The sequence below is a fragment of the Pogoniulus pusillus genome, chromosome 2, assembly GCF_015220805.1.
Source record: "Pogoniulus pusillus isolate bPogPus1 chromosome 2, bPogPus1.pri, whole genome shotgun sequence".
Lineage (NCBI taxonomy): Eukaryota > Metazoa > Chordata > Aves > Piciformes > Lybiidae > Pogoniulus > Pogoniulus pusillus.
In genome coordinates, this window is record NC_087265.1 from 31,427,768 (window position 1) to 31,442,831 (window position 15,064).

Below are 15,064 nucleotides of genomic sequence, written 5' to 3' on the forward strand. Positions count from 1 at the left end.
CCTTGTACCTAAAAAGCCCCCAGCAACACCAGGCCTGCGCTGGTGTAGAGGTAAACATGGACCTGGTGACTTGGACATCACTGAGCAGGCAATGGAAGTGAGCTGGCACGAAACACCCTCCCAGAAAAGCTCTTGAAACCACTCAGACTACCCACGACATGCTGGCTTTACGTGATACAGCTCATCTCACTTGGCTGCTGGAGATAAGTCATCTGCTTATCAACACCCTCTTGTTACAGCCACTAAGAGATGAACATCAGTTGCTTTTCTTTTCCTCCAGCCACTGAGGCAAGCCGAGCAACAAAGCTGGAGGGGAAATCAGAAGGTTGGCAGTGTTTGTGTGGTTTTGAATGAGTCATATGAGTCCTGTCCACCCTGATCTGAGCTGCCAAGCTCGCTTTGCCCTGGGAATTACAGCAAAGATGAGAGTGGGCTGGCTCAGGAAAGGCCCCCAACACAAGAAGGACATTAAACTGGTTTGAGTGAGTCCAGATGAGGGCCAAGAACGACCAGAGGGCTGCAGCATGTCTTCTATGGGGACAAGATGGAAGTCTTGGGACTATTCAGCCTGGAGAAGAGAAGGCTGCAAGGAGATTTTATAGCAGCTTATACTTTATCCCTGAAGGAGACCTACAAGAAAGCTGGAGAGGAGCTTTTTGCAAGGGCTTGTAATGATAGGATGAGGGGAAATGGCTTTAAGCTGGAAGAGGGTAGATTTCAACTAGATCATAGAATCAACCAGGTTGGAAGAGACCTCCAAGATCATCCAGTCCAACCTAGCACCCAGCCCTAGCCAGTCAACCAGACCATGGCACTAAGTGCCTCGTCCAGGCACCTGAACACTTCCAGGGACGGTGACTCCACCACCTCCCTGGGCAGCCCATTCCAATGCCAATCACTCTCTCTGTGAAGAACTTCCTGCTAACATCCAGCCTATACCTCCCCTGGCACAACTTGAGACTGTGTCCCCTTGTTCTGTTGCTGGTTGCCTGGCAGAAGAGACCAACCCCCACCTGGCTACAGCCTCCCTTCAGGTAGTTGTAGACAGCAATGAGGTCCCCACTGAGCCTCCTCTTCTGCAGGCTAAACAACCCCAGCTCCCTCAGCCTCTCCTCATAGGGTTTGTGTTCCAGGCCCCTCACCAGCTTTGTTGCCCTTCTCTGGACACGTTCCAGCACCTCAACATCTCTCTTGAATTGAGGAGCCCAGATATTGCAAAGAAATTCTTTACACTGCGGGAGGTGAGACTCTGAAACAGGTTGCCAAGGGAAATTGTGGATTCCCCCTCCCTGGAAGCGTTTGAGGGGAGGGTGGATGGGGCCTTGAGTAACCTGGTCTAGTGAAAGGTATCCCTGACCATGGCAGAGGGGCTGGAACTAGATGATCTTTAAAGTCCTTTCCAACCCAAACCATTCTATGATCTGTGACATGGTTCAAAATGGCAGCCTGGGTTTTTGTTTCAAAGTGTCAAACTTCTAGCAGCTTGAAGCAGTCCAGAGAGTGGAGAAATACTCTGTCTGGAGGGGTAAAGGATGGTCTGAGGAACACGAGGGACTTGGCATGTGTGACTCCAGACATGACTAAAAGCACCAAGGCAGTGATCAGGAGCAGAGGCAGAGCTGTCCTGCCTGGGTCCTTGAGTTGATAGGAAAAGGGAAACTTTGTCCATGTTCCAATTCATGAAAGAAATCCAACCTGCCCTGTGTCTCTAGCTGTGGTTTCCTCCTTTGCTGGCATTTCTAACAAAGCTCTAGGCAATGCCAGACTTGCTTTCTTGTAGATGTTACCAGTGCAACTCAGATCTCACCCCGGGGTGCACTCAGGGCTGGCGGCATCACAGATAACAGATGTCAGAATGGTCCCTCGGACCAGCTCTGGGGCAGGGGAGCTATGCCCACAGGGATGCAGCAGACCAAATGCAACCAGCTCCCTGTCTTTGCCTTTTTGGCAAGTTCCCAGCAACAAAACCTTTGCACTGCACATCATCCTGCTCAGCATATCTCTTCTGCAAAACCTGCTTTGAGCTAAGAAGGAATAATCCTGGTGTGGGATTTTTCCAGTTCAGCTGGAGGCCAGAAGCGAAGCCTCCTAAGTGGTTGTTAGCGCAGCCCCAGCGCCGAGAGGTGCAGCTCGGGGATGCTGAGCGGTCTGGGATTGCTGCTCTAGAGAGAGCGAGCAGTTTCCTGCTGCCATCCTGTGGAGTCCTGCGAACAGTACAGGCAGCAGCCAGCGTGGGAAGCCAGCCCGTGGAAAGGGACTTTCCTTATTAAAAAAGGGTTGTTGCTTCACAAAAGTAGCTCTTTTCTTGCTGCTCTCAAGATGATTGCTCCGATTTATGATCTGTACACCAATTCGGAGAGAAACCTCCATTCCCAGTGTGCATTTTGATACCTTCCTATTCACTCCCTCCTGGTTGCCAGCCCAGCAGCAAGAGTAACTATCTGCTGAGTACCTCAACCCCCCCCGCACCCAGTCACCTCAAATGATACCCCAAGGCTGGAGATATTTGTCTTAGCTCTGGGTGCTGAAGCCACCCCCCTTACTCTGTTCAGAGAAAGCAAGTCTGGACCACGACCCAAAGGTGGAAGCATCCAAAGCACCACTCAGACAAGCTCTGGGCCAGGAGCACAGTGTTCATGCCTCGAATCCAATACCACTAAGCAGCTCAGCCCACCTTCTCCCTATCAAGGTGGCCAAGGACCTCCTTTCTAGAGGACCTCACTAGAAAGCCTCCTTTGCAGCCTCAGGGAGCACTGATCTCCAGTGATATGATGCCCAGGAGCAGCTCCGCCCCGTCTCCTGAGCTCAGGCACAATCTGTGTGCTCCACTGCCCCACCAGAGACAAAACACTAGGATTTTTGTCTATAACTGGAGACACTACATATTTATCTTTCACAAACAAGTTTTTCACAGCTCTCTTGCCATGTGCTGTGAAGGGAGAGGTATCCTCCACACCCTCCCAAAAGCTTAAACCACAGAAGAGAAACAAACACCCTCTAAGAGTCTTTATTTTTTACCTTTGGAAAGCTCTCCCAGCCTCTGAGGAGGGCTTACAATTGCCTTTTTCTCCTCTCTGTTCCTTCTCTTGGTAGGAAGGAAAATCCCAACTGCTATCCCATGACTGGTGAAGTCCAGCCAGGGTTGGCCCCTTACAGGGGAAAAAAAAACAAACCTCTTCCTCTTTCTCTGGTACTCCTCATCCTAGTGTAACACAGACCAAATTGGCATTTCTGTGAGGAGCTTCAGGTCATTTGTGTAAAAATCATTCTTGCTGTTAAATACCAAAGGAGATCCTGCTCTTTCCTATTGTACATGTGGGGAGGCCTGTGGATGTGGTCTATCTGGACTTCAGCAAGGCCTTTGACACTGTCCCCCACAGCAAACTGGCTAAGCTGTCAGCCCACGGCTTGGATGGCAACACTCTGTGCTGGGTTAGGAACTGGCTGGAGGGCCGGACCCAGAGAGTGGTGGTGAATGGAGCCACATCCAGCTGGCGGCTGTCACTAGTGGTGTCCCTCAGGGATCTGTGCTGGGCCCCATCCTCTTTAACATCTTCACAGATGATCTGGATGAGGGCATGGAGTCAGTCATCAGCAAGTTTGCAGATGACACCAAGCTAGGGGCAGATGTGATTGAGTTGGAGGGCAGAAGGGCTCTGCAGCAGGACCTTGACTGCCTGGACAGATGGGCAGAGTCCAATGGGATGGGGTTCAATAGCTCCAAGTGCAGGGTGCTGCACTTTGGCCACAACAACCCCATGCAGAGATACAGGCTGCGGTCGGAGTGGCTGGAGAGCAGCCAGACAGAGAGGGATCTGGGGGTGCTGATTGATACCCACCTGAACATGAGCCAGCAGCGTGCCCAGGTGGCCAAGAGAGCCAATGGCATCCTGGCCTGCATCAGGAATGGTGTGGTCAGCAGGAGCAGGGAGGTCATTCTGCCCCTGTACTCTGCACTGGTTAGACCTCACCTTGAGTACTGTGTTCAGTTCTGGGCCCCCCCCCGGTTTAGGAGGGACATTGAGATGCTTGAGCGTGTCCAGAGAAGGGCGACGAGGCTGGTGAGAGGCCTTGAGCACAGCCCTACGAGGAGAGTCTGAGGGAGCTGGGATTGTTTAGCCTGGAGAAGAGGAGGCTCAGGGGAGACCTTATTGCTGTCTGCAACTACCTGAGGGGTGGTTGTGGCCAGGAGGAGGTTGCTCTCTTCTCTCAGGTGGCCAGCACCAGAACGAGAGGACACAGCCTCAGGCTGTGCCAGGGGAGATTTAGGCTTGAGGTGAGGAGAAAGTTCTTCACTGAGAGAGTCATTGGACACTGGAATGGGCTGCCCGGGGAGGTGGTGGAGTCGCCGTCCCTGGGGCTGTTCAAGGCAGGATTGGACGTGGCACTTGGTGCCATGGTCTAGCCTTGAGCTCTGTGGTAAAGGGTAGGACTTGATGATCTGTGAGGTCTCTTCCAACCCTGATAATACTGTGATACTGTGATCTAGACCTTCCTGCAGCATCCTCCTTTAAATACCCCATAGCCCACTCCAGCTAAAAACATGGGGCTGGCCTTGCTGTGATGTCTGTTGGCCACCGGTTTGTGACACAGAAGCACAGAATCACAGAATTAATCAGGCTGGAAAAGACCACCGAGATCATTGAGTCCAACCTATCACCCAACACCATCTAATCAACTAAACCATGGCACCAAGTGCCACATCCAGCCTTTTATTAAACACTCCTAGGGATGGTGACTCCACCACCTCCCTGGGCAGCCCATTCCAATGACAATCACTCTTTCTGAGAAGAACTTCTTCCTAACCTCCAGCCTAAAGCTCCCCTGATGCAGCTTGAGACTCTGTCCCTTTATTCTGTCACAGGTTGCCTGAGAAAAGGGACCAACTCCTACCTGACCACAACCTCCTTCAGGTAGTTGTAGATAGCAATAAGCCCCCTCCCCCCCCCCCCCCCCCCCCCCCCCCCCCGAGCCTCCTCTTTCCCAGGCTAAACAACCCCAGCTCCTTCAGCTGCTCCTCATAGGGCATATAGAAGTACTCTGAGGGGAAAAGGAGTGTTTCCCCCTTCTCTTTATGCCATTAACCTCTCTGGCCTTGTCCTTTGGACCAGGACTCCTCAGTACCAAGGTAATTCCCCACCTTTGAACAGCACCTTGCAGAGCCTTTACACAAAACAACGCTCTCAAGGTTCACCGGAGTACAGCTGGAGGAAGCTGCCTCCAAGGTATTCCTCAATACAGGACCTCATATGTCTATGCCATATATGTCAGCTTAACGCCACATAAAGCACCTCAAGCCCCTAAGCGTCAGCTACCGCTGGGAGGTGCTGGACACAGAGGCGGTCCCTAGACACTCTCAGAGCTTGTTCTTTCTCCTGAGGGATTTGTCCAATTACCAGAATGATTCCATGAGTGTAGGTAGAGCATCCCCTGGCAGGATTCCAGTTACTGCATCATCTTGCCCCAAACGGTCCTCCCACTGTTAAGCCGTCAGCCGGATCAGCTCTTGCAGGGAAACAAAACGTCAGCGTCCTGCAGACATCCCTGCTGCTCCAGTCTCAGCGGGGGATTAGTTCACGTACAATGGCTTTTCATTCAGCCCACGAGTGTCTAATCTGATCCAGGAACTTACAAAGCAGAAAGCTGGCGAAACTAGATGACCAGATGTTTTCTGAGGAGGCTTGCGTTCCTCTGTGGCACAGGGAGAAGGATCTCAGGGGCAGCCTTGCTCGAGTATATAGATCAAGGGAGGAGTTAGTGAGGACGTGCTGCTGTCAGCACGAGCCATGTACATGCTGTACTCTGTACATCATTGCATGTTCCTGCCCCACCAAAGCCTCCCTGCTGCAGAGCAGAGGAGGAGGTCAAATTACTGAAACGGTGCTCTAGATCCACAAAACTCATTTGGTGTTAGCTCTGCAGTGGGTTGCTCTCTGCCCCAGAACTTTCCCTGGAATGAGGGGCACCAGCTGGTATTTTTATGCCCATTAGGTGCCAGACTTGGGAGATGAAGAGGAAGTGGGATGCTCTATGAGGCTGTTGTGGTACCCGGATTCATCACGGCCCACAGGTTGGATCTTGCGGTGCCATGCAGCAGGGTGCGCTTCCTGGCACGGGCATCCCCTAAGTGCTCTGCCAGAGCTACTTTCTGGCATGTGCACTCTAGCTGCAGAGGAAACAGCACTTCACTGCCTCAGATCCTGGGCTGTGACTTTGCAGGGTATGACACTCGAACCATCAAGGTGTGGCACATCTGTGACCCACTGGGGAGGTCTCCTGCTGGAAACAGGTTTCTGAGCTGTCTAATAGACAGACCAGCCCTGGGAGGGTACTGGTGTGGCCAGGCGGCACCAGGTGAATCCTTACACCGTTGGCATACAAAATGCTGTTGAAACCAGAGAAAGTGCCCTCACTGAGGCAGAAGTTTAGAGACAGCCTCGTGCATGTTGTGCTAAGAAAAGCATGAGGAGCTGGGGCAGATAGAGAGTATGAGACAGTTTAACCCCCTGCCTTGACAGCCTGTCAGCAGGGTGTTTGTCTCACCTCCTTCCAGAGAGAGCTGGAAGTTGCTTTTATCTTCCCCATGCTTGTACTCGATATGACTTTGGGTTAGAAAGTGCCCTCCATTAAGGTTTAAGCCCAGCCTGCCAACAGCATTTTGTTCACAGAGGACAAGGCATCCCTTAGAGGCAAAACAGGACCACAATCATGCAACATGTAGAACCATATACCACAATTATTTTCTGGCTGGTGATAGCTTCATCTTGAATCAACACAAGAAGAAAGTTTTGAGATGAGCACCCAAAAGAAGCACTTTGAGTGAATAATAATGGTGGCCTTGTCATGAGGCTTCCTCAGACCTGGGCATAATGAGAAACTCTGCTCCTCTCCACAGCCATTTCTAGGGGGAGAAGCTGGGATGAGGTTACCCAGAGGACCAGGTCACAGCCAGTGATTCCCTATGTGTGTTGGTGGGTTTCAGCTGAGCAAATGGCAGGCAGTGCTTCTTGGAGCTAGTGGCAAGTATGTGCTGCTGTAAGAGGCAGATTCCTCTTGAATTTCTAGGTTTCCATCCTGGGTGGGATAATGCATCTCTGGAGCCTTGAATCTGAAGGCAATGGACTTATTTAGCTTTTATGTTCATATATGACTCATTGGTGCAGCTGCCATTTCACTTTCCTGGGAGAACTAATCAAAACAACAACTCAACACCTCTACTTCTACCTTTCCCTTGCAAATGAAGCAAAAGCTGGGGAGGTCCATCTCCCTCTGGTGCCTGCCACCACCTCCCTGCAAAACTGCTTCTGTGCTGACAGAAGGCAGCAAGAGAAAACTTGCCCTCTGTGTGAGATGCCGATGGCACAAGACCTCACAGAGCAAACCCACATGTCAATGGCAGACAGGCTGTAAATGAGTCTCTCATTCAAGAACAATTAGTTCAACGGATTGAGGAGTTAAAGTTACCAGAGGGCAAAATTGAAAAAACCCAAAAGCAAACCCCTCCCACCCTCCTCCTCCCAAAAATCCCAAAGCAAAGAAACAAACCCACCCTAAAGCCCCCCAAAACAACAAAAACACCCCAAAACCCTCAAACAAAACCACCCCAAAACCCAAACAAAACAATACAGAAAACCCCAAACAAACTCAGATTGGTCCAAAGACAGAGAAGAAGCCTAACACAGATTAGTGGTGGTTTGGGATAGAAAAGCAAATAAATGCTGGTGTTTGTGGATAGCGCTTGCTGGCCACTTGGCATTTGTCTCCTTTCTATTTGGAAGAACAGAGACCTCTGGCGTCACATAAAGCAGGAAAAAATACACTGAGAGTAAGTCAGGAAGATCTGAGTATTGAAACACACCCTCAGAGAGGAAGAGTAGCTCACTGGGATGCATCCTTCAGTCTCCCAAGACCTGATGCACATTGGTGCAAGCCGTGGAGTTAAAGCTGGGTTTTGAGCTGAAGTGTCAGTTCTCTCAGATGCAAGACCTAGTCCCAGCACATGGCCTGTCAAAGCTGCTGCCCTGCAGTATTTTTGTGTCTTTACAAAGTGCAGAAATGGTCTGCAATAGCAGCTTTTTTTTTGTACCCAGGAAGCCTCTGCTGACACAACATTTACCAGAAGCTTTGATGTAACACAGGTATTTAAGCAGAGAACATTTGCTAGCCCACCTCATTTGTCAGATTGGAAAAGCAGAGTTTTGACTGCTCCATCTTTTTACTGAAACAACTCATTGCTTGGTGTAAGGCAGGCAACCCACACCATATTCACCTCCAGTGCAGCTCCAAATCATCCCTGCTTAGAAAATTCACACTAAATCCATCCCAGCCTGCAGATAGCTTGAGACTGGCACAGTGTAATGGAAGTTTCATGTGTTTGGGAAGACTGACTTAGACTACTTGTAAGAGGTTAAAAGATCCCCTGTGAAAACTGGGGAAGTCTGATATGCTTGAAAGCTCCAGTGCCTGAGTTTTGGAGAGCAGGTTCAGATGAAAGGATCAGGTTTGACTCTGCCATCACCAGGAGAATGCTCACCTTCACAGGCAAATCCTTCGGGTGATGGCACAGAATGCCTGTTTGCAATTGGTTTGGGAGCACGAAATTAGGACAGAGCATCACCTGCCATGGACTTGCCCTCTCCACCTGCCTGTTCTTAGGAGTGGTGATGTGCCATCTCAGAGAGAAGGGGACAGCATGCCTGGCTGCATTATTTTTGGACCACAGTAGATGCAGAGCAACTCCATCAGGTTTTGCTGGCACACAGGCTTGCTCCTTTTAGAATCATAGAATGGTAGGGGTGGAGGGGAGCTCTGTAGGTCATTTAGTTCAACCCCCCGGACAAGCAGAATCACCTAGGACAGCTCATACAGAAACATGTCCAGATGGGTCTTGAAAGTCTCCAGAGAAGGATATTCCACAACCTCTCTGGGCAGCCTGTTCCAGTGCTCCATCACCCTCACAGTAAAGAAGATTTTCCTGATGTTGAGGTGGAACTTCCTATGTTTGTGTCTGTTGCCCCTGGTCCTATCACAGGGCATCCCTTCTTGACGCTCACCCTAAAGCTGTTTGTAGACACGAATAAGATCCTCTCTCACTCTTCTCTTTTCCATCCTAAACAGCCTAAGGTCTCTCAGCCTTTCCTGCAAGACAGATGTTCCAGTCCCTTAATCATCCTTATAGCCCTCCATTGGACTCTCTCTAGTATATCCCTGTCCCTTTCAAACTGAGAAGCTCAGAACTGGACACAGTACTCCGGATGTTGTTTCACTAGGGCAGACTGGAGGGGCAGGGAGAACCTCCCGTGACCTGCTGGACACAGTCTTTTTAATGCACTGCAGGGTACCATTGGCCTTCGTGTAGCTTGTCGGTCCCATTACAGCTTGCTCGCTGGTGACAGGTGGCTTGCTGCTAGGTAGGGCTGGGATTTTCTCAGGACAAGTGTGCTGCTGTTCTGCCTTTGGAAAATGATGTGATTTTCACGTGTCCCTGCTGCAGGATGAATGAATGAGCCGTTTGACAGAGGACACATTTGGAAGGCTGGCAAGCCTGCTGGCTCTGGGTTTTATAAAGGAGCAGTGAAGGCTTTTTTTCCACTCATTTCTGCCATCATCGGTTGGAAAGGGTGATAAACAGCAACAGTAACCAAGCAAAGCCATCCCCACCTCTTCCTGCCCAAGGACAGGTTGATCTTTCACATCCAGGGACAACCCCAGTTCCCAGGCTGCAGAACAGCTCCAGCACCTCAAGAGCTGCAGGTGCCCAAAGGGATGCCTAAATTTACAGAGGAGAAAGCTCAGAGCTTGCCCAGCAATAATGAGAGGTTTCTGTAAGCTCCCGAGTCTCTGCAGCCAATGTTCATTCCTCAGAACTGAGCTACAGGATGAAAACACTCAACTTCTCCTTTGGCTCTGTAAAACCAGCCAGGCTTCCTCAGAAAAAAAAAGCAAACCCAAAACCCAACCAACAAACCTGCTTGCCAAACTTACAAACTTCAGCAAAACTGCACTATTTTCCTCAGGCAGGTAATTTGTTAAAGCTTTTTTTAGCCATCATACCCAGATTTTACATGAGAGTTCATATTTGGTCATTTAATGCAGCTTTAGTGGCTTAATTTAGTTGGTTTTGTTTTTCCACCCCTGTTGGACCTTAAGTATTGAAGTTCATTCCACCTACTTACTGGTTTGCATCTGATTGTGTATGAATATCCTGGCAGTGCTGAGGGACTGGAATTTGCTTAAAGGGAAAACCTACCTGACTAAAGTATCTGCATTTCAGACGTGGCTCATACAGAAAAATACATCACTCTGAAAATTGCCCTGAGCATCCAGAAAGGCACCTGTGCTTCAGGTGAGTTTCTTGATGGCTTTGGGCAAAAATCTTAGCCTTTTTTCTTCCAGAGGAGCTTCAGCCACTTACAGAGGCAAATTCAATGTCTCCCAAATGATGCTGTGTCAGCTCCACCTGAAGCAATGAACAGCACAGTAGAAAGAGCACAGTTTTACCTCTGTACTAGAAACGCAGCATCTCCAGATGCCTCAGACACGAACATCTCCAGCACAAGTTATTCCATATGCTCTGTGCATATCACAGCCAAGTCCCTGAGGGGTAAATATGTGCTGACCACATATATGCTATTTCCTGTGATGTTTTGTTTTGTTTTTTAATGCTAACCCCAAACAAAACAGCTATGATGAGGAGAGGCTGTTTACATCAGCTCCCCATCAAGCAGTGGGATGTTTATAACAAAGAGGGCAATATTATGTAGCCTGGGCCCCAGTGCCTATCCACTGGGACTCCCTAGCATGAGGAGCACTGTGACACCTGGTTGGGTTGGCATAGCAAGGATCCTCCCAGGGAGAAGAAGGGAAGAAGCCAGAGCATTCCACCCTGGGGTACCTTTAGCAATAGCAATGCTGGGATGCAATGCAAGGATGCTCAGTGACTAAGACTACATTTTATTATCACTAGGAGATTAAGTGACAGTCACACCTTTGGGAAAGAAAATACATGTCCTATATTGCAGACCAGAGAGCGACACTGTGATCTGGTATAGGTGATCCTGCTCTGGCAGGGGAGTTGGACCAGATGATCTTTTGAGGTCCCTTCCAGCCCCTGACATTCTGTGATTCTGTGACTATCAGTTGTGGAATAAAGCTGAAGGAACTAAGTCGGGGGTGAGGGGGGGTGGGGGGCACTGGACCAAGCAGCTGCCTGATTTGAGAGATGGAGAGGGGAGTAGGGATTCAATGCTGCTCAAATCCATGTGATCACCTTGAGCAAAATGCCTTCTTCCCCCTTAATTCACAGCTCTTTGCAGAACTCAGGGGTGCAGTCCAATTTTCACAGCTGAATGAAGCCTTGGCAACTTAGCACTAGCTCCAAAGATGAAAAAGAAGCAGCGTTTTGGGCAGATCATCTGTCAGGAAAGCATGGTGAGGGCTGATTTGGGACCTTGGGTGCCCCAGGTGAGAAGGAGCAGCCCTGCCAAGTTTGGAGTGTGGGCTGTGATCCCTATGGGGCGTTTCAGATTCTAGCATTGTTGTGTTCTCACCCTACCCACAAGCAAAAGCTGCTCATGGAAAACTCCATTTTTCATAGAAAACCCCACATGGGCAAGATGAAAATAGCTATTCTTATACCTTTAGTAGGGACCCCTAGCAAAAACATACCCCCTGGGGACTGGTACCTCAGTACAGAGCTTTACATTTCCAGTCCTGCCCTTTCCTCTCCCTCTTCCCGTAACACGCAATTCTTTCACTTTACCACTGGTGCACAGTGACCACAGCTTTCCAGTGAATTGGCTGCAGCAAACTCTCAGTTCTCTACCCTCCCATATCTTCCCAACAAAGATGACTCTCACTCATGGGTCTGAATAATTCCTTACAGTTCCTCTTTGGCTTGTCTACTGTTACATCATCCCATCCATGTGGGCAGTGAGTATTTCTGGCATCTCCACAGCTTCACCTATTTCAAGCCACCTCACTTCACTCCCCAGTAACAGTCATTTCCATCACACAGTGGAAACTTTCATTGAAACATTCCATTTCAAATGGCTCCTTATACAGCACAGATCCTTCAGGTTGCCACAGGACGTGGTGACCAAGAGTAAAGATTATTTTGATGCCCTTGTGCAAGGCATCACCTGGAAGTATCTAATGCAAGAAAACAGGAGCAACCCAAAACAATAGCTGGCATGGTCTATGGTGTCCAAAATGCATGTCACACACACTCCCCAAGTTTGGCCACAACAGCCCCAAGCAATGCTACAGGCTGGGGACTGAGTGGCTGGAAAGCAGCCAAGAGGAAAGGGGCCTGGGGGTACTGGTAGATAGTAGCTGAAGATGAGCCAGCAGTGTGCCCAGGTGGCCAAGAGAGCCAATGGCATCCTGGCCTGCATCAGGAACAGAGTGGCCAGTAGGACAAGGGAGGTTATTCTGCCCCTGTACTCAGCACTGGTCAGACCACACCTTGAGTACTGTGTCCAGTTCTGGGCTCCTCAATTCAAGAGAGATGTTGAGGTGCTGGAACATGTCCAGAGAAGGGCAACAAAGCTGGTGAGAGGCCTGGAACATAAACCCTATGAGGAGAGACTGAGGGAGCTGGGGTTGTTTAGCCTGGAGAAGAGGAGGCTCAGGGTGGACCTCATTGCTCTCTACAACTACCTGAAGGGAGGCTGTAGCCAGGTGGGGGGTGGTCTCTTCTGCCAGGCAACCAGCAACAGAACAAGGGGACACAGTCTCAAGTTGTGCCAGGGGAGGTATAGGCTGGATGTTAGGAGGAAGTTGTTGCCAGAGAGAGTGATTGGCATTGGAATGGGCTGCCCAGGGAGGTGGTGGAGGCACCATCCCTGGAGGTGTTCAGGTGCCTGGATGAGGCACTTAGTGCCATGGTCTAGTTGACTGGCTAGGGCTGGGTGCTAGGTTGGACTGGATGATCTTGGAGGTCTCTTCCAACCTGGTTGATTCTATGATCTTTTATTCTGAGAAAGCTCAGCTAGCATCTTTCTTAGGAGATGAGCATTACAGTTCACATTAAAGTTTACTGACCTACAAGCTGCATGCTGTGGTAGAGAGTAGAGCAAGCACATTACTGACATATTTGAGAGTAGTTTGTTTCTCATCATCACAGAAGCTGAAAAGCCCCTTCCAGCAGAAGTGCTTTCTGCAGGATGTTGATGGTCAGGCCTCCAAGCTGCCTCTTTGGAATTACCATGTCTTCTACAGACCATGGATTAAGGAGCACACATGAACTTAGATAACACATGCAGCCTGTGTGTGTGCTTGCTTTTATCACTGTTTCTGGATTTAGCCTGTTCCTGTGATTTATTAGCAGTATTAACCTCAGAAATGTTCCAATGAAACAGGACAGGAGCCCTTTTAAGAAATAACTGATTTATCACAAACAAAATGTCTTCTATCATATACAGAGATTCTTAGGAGCTTTGATTTGGGGAGAGAGGGGAGAGGACAGAATTATAAATTGTAGAAATCAAGATCAAAATACTTCAACCTGTGCTCAGCTCTACAAGACAGCAGTTGCACTGATCCCTATTTCTTGTCCTTCACATAAGCTAGGGAGGCAAACCCCACAGTTTTACAGATAAGAAGGTGAGACCAAACAGATAAATTACCTGTAACCATCCAGCCAGTTCTCAAGAGATCCCAAGGAACCCTGGCAACATGCTAATATTAACCCAACCAGCCTGTGCTGAGATATAACACCCCACCCCCCCACTCTCCGGTGCCAATTAGGAGAAGTCCTCTTGATTGCAATTAAGCCTAGATTGCACCCAGGTTGCTGGGGTGCTCATAGCATCCCTGATGCTTTCCCAAGCCTCCTCCTAATGCAGGCTGCCTTGAACTCACCATCACAACTTCATCCTTGAGGATGGGATGTAGGTTCTGCAGTGGTGTTTTAATTAACTCTTTTCAACAAGGAGTGTGGGATGAGAAGGGCCAGGTGTCCTTAATTCCCACCCTGACCTGCCCAGCTCACTTTCTTCCCACCCTCTCTGTGTGCTCTAGTGATGCTCCTGCCTTTTGCCCTGCCTGTTCAAAGTTGAGGGTGGTATTGACTGTAGCTAGTGTTGTTCCCAGGGTTCAGTACTTGATCCAGTCTTGCTCAACATCATTAGTGATCTGGATGAGGGGACAGAGTGTACCCTCAGCAAGTTTGCTGATGATACCCAGCTGGGAGGAGTGGCTGACACACCAGAAAGGTTGTGCTGCCATTCAGTGAGACCTGGATAGGCTGGAGAATTGGATGGAGAGGAACCTAATGAAATCCAACAAGGACAAGCATAGAATTCTGCACCTGGGCAAGAATAACCACATGCACCAGTACAGGCTAGGGGCTGGCTTGCTGCAAAGTAGCTCTGTAGAGAGGGACCTTGGGAGTCCTGGTGGACAGTAAGCTACCCATGAGAGAGCAATGTGCCCTTGTGGCCAAGAAGGTCAATGGTATCCTGGAGTGCCTTGAGAAAAGTGTGTCCAGCAGGACAAGAGAGGTTCTCCTCCTCCTCGACTCTGCCCTAGTGAGGCCACATCTAGAGTATTGTGCCCACTTCTGGGCTTCCTGGTTCAAGAGGGACAGGAATATACTAGAGAGAGTTCAATGCAGGGCAATGGTTAATGGAATAGAACATCTCTCTTATGAGGAAAGGCTGAGAAACTTGGAGTTGTTTAGCTCTGGAAGAGGAGGTTGAGAGGTGATCTCATAAATGTTTGTAAATACTTTGTGGGTGCATGCCAAGAAGATGGGGCCAGTGTCTTTCCACTGGTGCCCTGTGATAGGACAGAGCATAATGGATGACAGAGCACTGGAACAGGCTGCCCAGAGAGGTTGTGGAGTCTCCTCTGGAGATACTCAAAACCTGCCTAGATGCAGTCCTGGGAAAGCTGTTCTAGGTGAACCTTCTTTGCCAGGGAAGTTGGACTATTGATCTGTAGAGGTTCCAATCCCTACCATTCAGGCCTATTTGTACAGAGGCAGGCAGACAACCAGAAGAGAGGAGAAAAGCAGAATCACGAAAAGCTTCCAAAAATATTTCATGAACTACATCCTAAC